This window comes from Cherax quadricarinatus, chromosome 7 (assembly GCF_038502225.1).
Source record: "Cherax quadricarinatus isolate ZL_2023a chromosome 7, ASM3850222v1, whole genome shotgun sequence".
In the NCBI taxonomy this organism is placed as follows: Eukaryota; Metazoa; Arthropoda; class Malacostraca; order Decapoda; family Parastacidae; genus Cherax; species Cherax quadricarinatus.
Genome location: NC_091298.1, coordinates 19227601 through 19238006, shown reverse-complemented (window position 1 = coordinate 19238006; position 10406 = coordinate 19227601).

Genomic DNA, 10406 nt, shown 5'->3' with positions numbered 1-10406 from the left:
GAATGTCTGAAAAAAAAATTCGAGTAGGAATTAACGGAGAACAGCTCGACGAATAACGCAAGTCGGGAGTGGTGAACAAGATGGGTGTCGATACATGGTGCAGAGAACCAACAAGTTGATACATTAGGCACACACTGACTTCGTCAGTCCAATACCAAGAAGAACTGTGAGGATCAGAAGAGGTTTGAGGTTATCAGTCCATCAGTCTTGACTGATGGACTGATTACATCAGTCTTGACTGATGGACTGATTACATCAGTCTTGACTGATGGACTGATTACATCAGTCTTGACTGATGGACTGATTACATCAGTCTTGACTGATGGACTGATTACATCAGTCTTGACTGATGGACTGATTACATCAGTCTTGACTGATGGACTGATTACATCAGTCTTGACTGATGGACTGATTACATCAGTCTTGACTGATGGACTGATTACATCAGTCTTGACTGATGGACTGATTACATCAGTCTTGACTGATGGACTGATTACATCAGTCTTGACTGATGGACTGATTACATCAGTCTTGACTGATGGACTGATTACATCAGTCTTGACTGATGGACTGATTACATCAGTCTTGACTGATGGACTGATTACATCAGTCAAGACTGATGGACTGATTACATCAGTCAAGACTGATGGACTGATTACATCAGTCAAGACTGATGGACTGATTACATCAGTCAAGACTGATGGACTGATTACATAAGTCAAGACTGATGGACTGATTACATAAGTCAAGACTGATGGACTGATTACATCAGTCAAGACTGATGGACTGATTACATCAGTCAAGACTGATGGACTGATTACATCAGTCAAGACTGATGGACTGATTACATCAGTCAAGACTGATGGACTGATTACATCAGTCAAGACTGATGGACTGATTACATCAGTCAAGACTGATGGACTGATTACATCAGTCAAGACTGATGGACTGATTACATCAGTCAAGACTGATGGACTGATTACATCAGTCAAGACTGATGGACTGATTACATCAGTCAAGACTGATGGACTGATTACATCAGTCAAGACTGATGGACTGATTACATCAGTCAAGACTGATGGACTGATTACATCAGTCAAGACTGATGGACTGATTACATCAGTCAAGACTGATGGACTGATTACATCAGTCAAGACTGATGGACTGATTACATCAGTCAAGACTGATGGACTGATTACATCAGTCAAGACTGATGGACTGATTACATCAGTCAAGACTGATGGACTGATTACATCAGTCAAGACTGATGGACTGATTACATCAGTCAAGACTGATGGACTGATTACATCAGTCAAGACTGATGGACTGATTACATCAGTCAAGACTGATGGACTGATTACATCAGTCAAGACTGATGGACTGATTACATCAGTCAAGACTGATGGACTGATTACATCAGTCAAGACTGATGGACTGATTACATCAGTCAAGACTGATGGACTGATTACATCAGTCAAGACTGATGGACTGATTACATCAGTCAAGACTGATGGACTGATTACCTCAGTCAGGACTGATGGACTGATTACATCAGTCAGGACTGATGGACTGATTACATCAGTCAGGACTGATGGACTGATTACATCGACTCCAAGCTGAGGGACTGATCACCTCAAACTCCTTATGATCCTCACCATTTGTCCTGGACTAATGAAGCCACTGTGTGGCGAAACGTTTCCATAATATAGACATCCAGATGTTGCACGTGTCTAATTTATCAACAGGATAGGTATTCAGCTAAGTTGTTGCAAGGCGCAACTTGCTTTGTTAGCATCGTCATTTGGCCGCTGATTATGACTTGCAACGTAGAAGATTTGCATTTTTTCCCTTGTGATGATCTGAAATGTTGACATTTTTGAGTCGCGTGATCGTCAAACCAGCTGGATAACAAGCCAGGAAACTAAGTTTTCCCTGGAAGAATGTTCGCTGCGTGGTTAGGAGACATTTTCCTAATGTAATGTTAGCTGGATGGTCCTGACGTGATGTTAGTAGAATGGCTAGTAAACATAGTCCTGATGTGATGTTTACGTGGTAACTAAAATTATCACGATATAACGTTTCCTTCCTTTCCTCTTCCTGTGTTTCATTCCACTTTCATTCCTTCCTTTCTCCATGCTTCCTGTGAGGGTTATTTGTGAATGTCTTATACTTATTTTCTTTCCCTTCTTCCTTCCCTCTTGTGACTATTCACAACCTCTTACCCCTGCTTCCTTCCCTCCTTACCTCAGCCCTCCTCCTAGTCCGTGCGAGGTCAGGAGAAGCTGTTAGTATCCGTCTTGTTATGTAATGAGGTAACTTTTGCAGACTTCCACTTCCAGTACCACCGATAAAGGGTTAGCAGACTCTCAAATTATATTGTGAGGTCAGTTCTGTCCTCCCATGCGTTTCTCATGTACTCTACGGCACGTACAACTGCACTCCTATCCCGTAACGCGAGTCCACTCAACAGCAACAGCCCAGAGCAGTCATATTACTCTAATGCTCTAATGCAGAAAAAAGTATGAAAGTATTTTAAAGTGTACGTATGTATGCGTGTGCCTGAATATACACGTGTTTATGTATACGTGTGCAATAGGAATTTATGAGCACTCTGCACTGTTGAGGTCGTCGAAGTAGAGTACTGGGTATTACGGGATACGAGGATATATTTCACGGGTCTTTCATCGGTCAAAACAGGTGTAGTATTTTATCATTCGGTATTTACAGAGTATCTGCTCTGATAGGTTTAAAGCGCTCTTAAAATATTGCCAAAAAAAATATTGCCAGAATTCACATCGGGAGGAAGAACTATAAAGCGAATCTTCAAGTTTTTTTTCAGTTTAGGATTAAAAAAAATATCTTATTAGCGACATTTAAAACATCCTCGGTATAACCTAATTTAGAAAGCATTATAAATGCTGTCAGTCTCAAGTTTTACGAGTCCAGAGTAAAACACTAGGATCGTTGTAAAAATAAATCTTAAATGACTTCTTTTTATTAGGAAAGAATGGGAAGAAGATGCGGAGAAGTTTCCCAATAATTTGATTTTCCATAACGAGTAATAAGGCATAATTATCACTTCTGCACACCAATGACAAAAAAAAAAAATAATGAATCCGATCATTCTTTCCACATTCAATTTTAAATTTATTATTTGTTCTAAATGAAATGATCTAAGAGCTGCTTGACGAGTCTTAAATAATTTGAGCGAATACATTTAGATAGCCTATCTGCACAGCGATTGTTAGATGGAGGATCAAGCCTCCGCCACTACTTGCACTGAATGACCCATGCAGGTTTAGCGTTTCACTTATATATATATATATATATATATATATATATATATAAATATATATATATATATATATATATATATATATATATATATATATATATATATATATATATATATACACACACACACACACACACACACATACATACACGAATCTATCCATAACATACCGAGGACACCGAAATAACAGTCAACAGCAATTAACCCAACACTTTCAAACTACAAGTGGAAATATGAGCAACACTGGGAGAAAGACGAGCTAGAGAGAGTGCAGGCAATGAGGTGGTGGTCGGTAAGTTTTGGAGTAAATTTTATAATGGTATTAGAACGTGGGTATAGGAGGGCGGGTGCAAGTGGAAAAGGGAATGAATAGTGGAATGACGAGGTAAAGAGGGTGGTAAGGGTGAGAAGTTTAGTGATGTATTAACTACTTATCCTTATTATTCCTCTCAACCTATCTTTAGTGATCAAGTCAAAACTTCTATCATTAGTAATTCAGGCAAAAATCATTTCATCATCCTTACAAAACTAATGAACACCTCCCACCTACCCCTAGCGGTCTCTAGTAACCTAGCTAAAACTCTCGCATCTAGACTCAGTTGATATTGTTAATTATATGTCAGATAAAACTTTTTATGTAATGGCAATTAAAATAATTAGTAATATTTAAAAACTCTTCCCTGAAACCAATCAACATTTCGCTTTTACAAGTATTCCCTTGCAGGGATATTTTCATATTGTTATTATTAGTATTAGTATTAGCAGCAGCAGCAGCAGCAGCAGCAGCAGCAGCAGCAGCAGCAGCAGCAGCGCTGTATAATCCAGTAGGGATCATAGAGCGTTAGGGAAACTTGTGGTAATCACATACTATCCGATTCCTTAGATCAAGAACCCTTCACCGCCCTTTAGGTCCATTGAAGGAGCTGACAGCCGTTGACTAAACATTGTCTGCCTCTCATGCGTGTTCCTATTCACTGACAGCTGCTGACCAATCATTGTCTGCCTCTCGTGCATGTTCCTATTCACTGACAGCTGCTGACCAGTCCATCTCTTCATAAAAGAGTTCCTACTCACTGACAGCCACTCTCCAATAATTTTTGCCTTTCATTCGACTTCCCACTCACAAGGACTGTGATAAGCAGACCAATACCGGCAGTGCTCTCAAACTCTTCCAAATAATGAAGGACTACTTCGTGTTATGACCCTGGGTTTGCCACCGATCATTAACCAACTAGCGACTCGCTTACAAAGTAGTGACCAATTGCAATCCCTTCGCATGAGCACTCAGACGTATTAATACCCTCGACCAATTAGTGTCTCAGTTAAGGCCTATTGAGTAACTCTCTCTCTCTCTCTCTCTCTCTCTCTCTCTCTCTCTCTCTCTCTCTCTTTCCCTTTCTCTCTCTCTCTCTCTCTCTCTCTCTCTCTCTCTCTCTCTCTCTCTCTCTCTCTCTCTCTCTCTCTCTCTCTCTCATTTAAGCCGGGATCTGGAGAGAATGTTGATTTGCCAGCACGTAAAATTAATCTCTTCATTTTGTTATGAAGGATTCACCATCAGTCTGATTAATTTCTCGCCACATTAAATAGAAACTAGAAATAAGTACTTGATGGAATGAACGATTTAATTATTGTTATTGATGTTCAATACTAATGTTAACATTCACATTATCAGTTATTATAAAGTTTTATGATATTCACAAGAGCTCTAAATTTATTTGGGTCATACATCACCATGTATTTAAGGGGGCAAGTGCTGGAGAAGGTAAGTGCACTATGGAATATCGAAGTCTGTGTCATGAGCCAGTTTGTTCTAACAAGTGAGAAAAAATCTACATTGAAGGTGTCAGTATCCGAGATGAGAACAGTCAAGAAGAAATCCTGGAGTCGGGATAAAGGATTGACATTAGCCCTTTGGGCCATAAACGAAACAGTCAACCAATAAGTGCTGGATGGTTAATTAGACACGGCAAGTCGAAGAGACGCCGAATGTCCCTCTCTAATGATGCTTGTGTGAGAATCGTGTGGCCTAGTCGCAGGCAGGCGAGAACAGTTTCTCCATATCCGACAGCGACGGGAGGTGGTCGACCAGAAGTATAGTGGCGGTTTCACTGTAAATACCCTGTTGATCCCCAGCACTGGCGCTGCCAACACCACGTATGCATCGAGGACGGGAAACAAAGACAAAAGCAAATCCCTAAAAATGCTTGCCCTGTGGTTCGGGACAGAGTCCACTAGCTCATTACCCTGAACAACCAGTGTGTACAGGGTCCCAATACAGGATGTTATTGTGTATGCTGAAGAAACAACAAAGTTATCGTTGAATATGTGGATGCGACGAATCAAAATATTAAGAATAAAAAGGCACAATACCGTGACTGGAATAATGAACAATAACCTGCACATAGAAGACAAAATGATGAAGACTCTGACCGAAACGTCGCTATAAGTTTTAGTCTGCTATGTGCGGGTTATGTAAAATATTACTAAAAAAAAGTATATACTCAGACGTCTCTCCATCTCCAAGCAGTTTACCTTTTTCTCTAATTATAGAGAGCTAAAAGTAGTTGAGCCTTGAACTTGAACAAAGTGGAAGCGGAGAACGGACTTCCGAAAAGTATAAAAAAAAAAAAAAAAGGAAAGGAAGCGGGAAATGTAATTGAAGGGGTAAATAATTTCCCTTGGGGTTTAGTGTTGATACACACTGATCAGAAATTAATTTTCTCACTACAAAAAACTTTGATTCTCTTTTTCTTCGATGAAATAAGATACTTTTACCAAACAAGTGTTGAATATTTAATCTTGATATAGCTTGCCAGAGAGTAAGTACTACTGCTTAACCAATCTCATTATTTTCTAAGCTGTTTTGAAATTATGAATCATTACATTTTATAACCATTCAAAATAGCTATTCAAAGGGAGCTTTTACACTCGTGTAAGAATCACCTGACGTGCGTCGCGCTTAAAATGGCAGCAGTGACCTCTGACTTACCCGTGCTGGTCATGAGGGTTGAATGTATATTCCGTACATCCACCTCATCAACATATACATCAAATATTCAGTTTGCACGTGCTAATTAACCATTCTTTTTTTTGCATCATTGGTTTGGAGATATTCGTTTGTAAAATGCTCATCTTCTATTTAATGGGAGGGTAAATGCCTTTTTTGTTAAGCCTGATAGATCTTGGCGTTTTAGTCATCCACTGAGGCTTATTTTTGTCTGATACGATTTTCCCAAGAAGAATGTATATTGTGTGAGCAGCATGAACAACGCTTTGGAAACTAACATACTAGAAATACACTGGTAAGGTCTCCCGTAAAGCTCCACAGACACGTTACTCTAACACATGCTAGGTAATGTCTTAATTTTATGTAGTTTGCAAAGGGAAAATTCTGGACTCGAACTTCATCGTTATCTTTATTTCTCCAAAAAGTATTAAAAACAAATTTCAGCAGTTGAATTAGACAGTTGTTCTCCTAGTATATCAGTTAATTGCAATTCCCATATAAGCTATACTGTCCCCTTCCACAATATGCTACCAACAACAGTCGCCTAACATTCAGATGTCTATTTAATATTAGGGGAACATGGGAAACAGACGTAATGAGATTTTCCCAGTCTCATTTCGCCTGAGACTGAACCAGGGTCCTGTGGTTGTTAGCCGAAGGCTAGCAACACCTGAGTTTCAAATCACCTTCATGATTTTTTTTTTTTAAATTCTACCACGACCTCACGATCATTTATCAGAACTTCCTCGTTTGCCAGAATAAGTTGATACAAGATGCTCCTTTGAGTGAGCTCAGTAATAAACACTTTTAAACAACCTTAAGGAAGACTTGAACGACTTCATCTAAGTCTAAAAACTAAGATTTCCTCACAATCCTCCAATTTTAAATAAAAATTCCTAATGGCCTTTCCACAAGTTTTAAGGAAACATACTCACTGTAAAACACGAGCGTTTCGCTCGTAAGTTTTTTCAGGTGATGACCTGAAAAAGCTCATCCATGAGCGAAACATTGTTAAAATAGACGCATGCTCTGCTGTATGTGTATCTGTTCTATAATAGCTGTCGGCATCTTTATTATTTTTTTTTTTTTTTGGGGGGGGGGCTTGTCAGACCAGAGTAACTGACCCTCAGTATTTTGTAGTGACAAGGTGTTCTGGTGTTACCTAACACCGATACTCCACGCCATTTCTTGTTAGTTATATCAGTGCGAGTCAGTTTTTATACACGTGTGTGTACTCACCTAGTTGTACTCACCTAGTTGATGTTGCAGGGGTCGAGTCCAAGCTCCTGGCCCCGCCTCTTCACTGGTCACCATTAGGTCACTCTCCCTGAACCATGAGCTTTATCGTACCTCTGCTTAAAGCTATGTATGGATCCTGCCTCCACTACATGTCTTCCCAAACTATTACACTTCCTGACTACTCTGTGGCTGAAGAAATACTTCCTAACATCCCTGTGATTCATCTGTGTCTTCAGCTTCCAACTGTGTCCCCTTGTTGCTGTGTCCAGTCTCTGGATCATCCTGTCTTTGTCCACCTTGTCAATTCCTCTCAGTATTTTCTAAGTCATTATCATGTCCCCCCCTATCTCTCCTGTCCTCCAGTGTCGTCAGGTTGATTTCCCTTAACCTCTCCTCACAGGACATACCTCTTAGCTCTGGGACTAGTCTTGTTGCAAACCTTTGCACTTTCTCTAGTTTCTTTACGTGCTTGGCTAGGTGTGGGTTCCAAACTGGTGCCGCATACTCCAATATGGGCCTAACGTACACGGTGTACAGGGTCCTGAACGACTCCTTATTAAGATGTCGGAATGCTGTTCTGAGGTTTGCAAGGCGCCCATATGCTGCAGCAGTTATTTGGTTGATGTTCGCTTCAGGAGATGTGCCTGGTGTTATACTCACCCCAAGATCTTTTTCTTTAAGTGAAGTTTGTAGTCTCTGGCCCCCTGGACTGTACTCCGTCCGCGGTCTTCTTTGCCCTTCCCCAATCTTCATGACTTTGCACTTGGTGGGATTGAACTCCAGGAGCCAATTGCTGGACCAGGTCTGCAGCCTGTCCAGATCCCTTTGTAGTTCTGCCTGGTCTTCGATCGAATGAATTCTTCTCATCAACTTCACGTCATCTGCAAACAGTGACACCTCAGAGTTTATTCCTTCTGTCATGTCGTTCACAAATACCAGAAACAGCACTGGTCCTAGGACTGACCCCTGTGGGACCCCGCTGGTCACAGGTGCCCACTCTGACACCTCGCCACGTACCATTACTCGCTGCTGTCTTCCTGACAAATATTCCCTGATCCATTGTAGTGCCTTCCCTGTTATCCCTGCTTGGTCCTCCAGTTTTTGCACTAATCTCTTGTGTGGTACTGTGTCAAACGCCTTCTTGCAGTCCAAGAAAATGCAATCCACCCACCCCTCTTTCTCTTATCTTACTGCTGTTACCTTGTCATAGAACTCCAGTAGGTTTCTGACACAGGATTTCCCATCCCTGAAACCATGTTGGGTGCTGTTGATGAGATCATTCCTTTCTAGGTGTTCCACCACTCTTCTCCTGATAATCTTCTCCATGACTTTGCATACTATACATGTCAGTAACACTGGTCTGTAGTTAAGTGCTTCATGTTTGTCTCCTTTTTTAAAGATTGGGACTACATTTGCTGTCTTCCATGCCTCAGGCAATCTCCCTGTTTCGATAGATGTATTGAATATTGTTGTTAAGGGTACACATAGCGCCTCTGCTCCCTCTCTCAGGACCCATGGAGAGATGTTATCTGGCCCCATTGCCTTTGAGGTATCTAGCTCACTCAGAAGCCTCTTCACTTCTTCCTCGGTTGTGTGTATCGTGTCCAGCACCTGGTGATGTGCCACACCTCTCCGTCCCTCTGGAGCCCCTTCTGTCTCGTCTGTGAACACTTCTTTGAATCTCTTGTTGAGCTCCTCACATACTTCACGGTCATTTCTTGTTGTCTCTCCTCCTTCCTTCCTTAGCCTGATTACCTGGTCTTTGACTGTTGTTTTCCTCCTGATGTGGCTGTATAACAGCTTCGAGTCAGATTTGGCTTTCGCTGCTATGTCGTTTTCATATAGTCGTTGGGCCTCCCTTCTCATCTGTGCATATTCGTTTCTGGCTCTACGACTGCTTTCCTTATTCTCCTGGGTCCTTTGCCTTCTATATTTCTTCCATTCCCTAGCACACTTGGTTTTTTCCTCCTTGCACCTTTGGGTGAACCATGGGCTCATCCTGGCTTTTTCATTATTCATGTTTCCCTTGGGTACAAACCTCTCTTCAGCCTCCTTGCACATTGTTGCTACATATTCCATCATCTCATTAACTGGCTTCCCTGCCAGTTCTCTGTCCCACTGAACCTCGTTCAGGAAGTTCCTCATTCCCGTGTAGTCCCCTTTCCTGTAGTTTGGTTTCATTTGTCCTGGCCTTCCTGCTTCCCCCTCCACTTGTAGCTCTACTGTGTATTCGAAGCTCAAAACCACATGATCGCTGGCCCCAAGGGGTCTTTCATAAGTGATGTCCTCAATATCTGCACTGCTCAAGGTGAATACTAAGTCCAGTCTTGCTGGCTCATCCTCTCCTTTCTCTCTTGTAGTGTCCCTTACGTGTTGGTACATGAAGTTTTCCAGTACCACCTCCATCTTAGCCCTCCATGTATCTTGGCCCCCATGTGGCTCCAAGTTCTCCCAGTCGATTTCCTTGTGGTTAAAGTCGCCCATGATCAGGAGCTTTGCCCTTCATGCATGAGCTCTTCTGGCCACTGCAGCCAGTGTGTCAACCATCGCTCTATTGCTCTCGTAATACTCATGCCCTTGTCTCCTGCTGTTCTGTGGTGGGTTATACATCACTGCTATTACCACCTTGGGACCTCCAGAGTGAAGCATTCCCGCTATGTAATCACTTTCTTCTCCGCTGTCTCCTCTCTCCAGCTCATCAAAATTCCATCGGTGTTTGATCAGCAGTACCACTCCTCCACCCCCCCCCTGTTCCTTCTGTCTTTCCTCAGGATCTGGTATCCCGTTGGAAAGATGGCATCTGTTACCATACCTGTAAGCTTGGTTTCTGTGAGCGCTATGATGTCCGGTGATGTCTGACTCTTT